This window comes from Chrysochloris asiatica, unplaced genomic scaffold (assembly GCF_000296735.1).
Source record: "Chrysochloris asiatica unplaced genomic scaffold, ChrAsi1.0 scaffold00109, whole genome shotgun sequence".
Lineage (NCBI taxonomy): Eukaryota > Metazoa > Chordata > Mammalia > Afrosoricida > Chrysochloridae > Chrysochloris > Chrysochloris asiatica.
In genome coordinates, this window is record NW_006408627.1 from 98,352 (window position 1) to 99,523 (window position 1,172).

Below are 1,172 nucleotides of genomic sequence, written 5' to 3' on the forward strand. Positions count from 1 at the left end.
AGAGAAAAAGAGGAAGACCCCCAACGAGATGGATCAGCCAGGTGGCATCATTGATGAACTCAAGTGTGGCAGCGATAGTGAGGTTGGCCCAGGATTGGACATTGTTTCGTTCTGCTGTGCATGGGGTCGCTATGAGTCGGTTCTGACTCAATGGTACCTGACAACAACAATTTCACTCAACATAATGTCCTCAAGTTTCATCCATGTTATGTGGTGGCTTACAGATTCCTTGTTGTTCTTCTAGATAGCATAATATTCCATTGTGTGTATGTAACACAGTTTGTTTATCCATTCTTCAATTGATGGGCACTTAGGCTGTCTCCATCTTTTTGCCATTGTAAATAGTGCTGCTATGAACATTGGTGTGCCTGTATCTACTCGTATTATGGCTCATATTTCTTGTGGGTAAATACCAAGCAGAGGAATTGCTGGATCATAAGGTATTTCTATTTCCAACCTTCTGAGGAAGTCCCATATGCTTTCCAGAGTGGTTGGACCATTTTGCAATCCCAATAGCAATGCAGGAGTGTCCCAGTTTCTCTGCATCCTTACCAGGATTTATTGTTCTCTCCTTTTTTGACCTTTGCTGTTACTGCTGGTGTCAGATGATATCTCATTGTTGTTTTGATTTGCATCTCTCTAATGGTAGTTGATATCACATGGGATATCAATCTCTTTGATATCCAATGGGAGTAAAGTTTTGCTAAAGGTAATACAGAAATGGCTGCAAGCATACATTGACAGAGAACTTCCAGAAGTTCAAGCTGGATTCAGAAGAGGCCATGGAACGAGAGATATCATTGCTGATGTCCAATGATCTTGGCTGAAAGCAAAGTATATCAGAAAGATGTTTACCTGTGCTTCATTCACTATGTAAAGGCTTTGATTGTGTGGATCATGACAAGCTATGGACTGCATTGCGAAGTATGAGGCGTATTCCAGAACTCTTAATTGTGCTCATTAGGAATCTGTACATGGACCAAGAGGCAGTTGTTCAAACAGAACATGGAAACACTGAATGTTTTAAAATTAAGTAAGGTGTACAACAAGGTTATATTCTTTCACCATACTTATTCAAACTGTATGCTGAACAAATAATCCGAGAAGCTGGGTTCTATGAAGAAAAATGTGGCATCAGGTTTGGAGGAAGACTCATTAACAACCTGCAATAT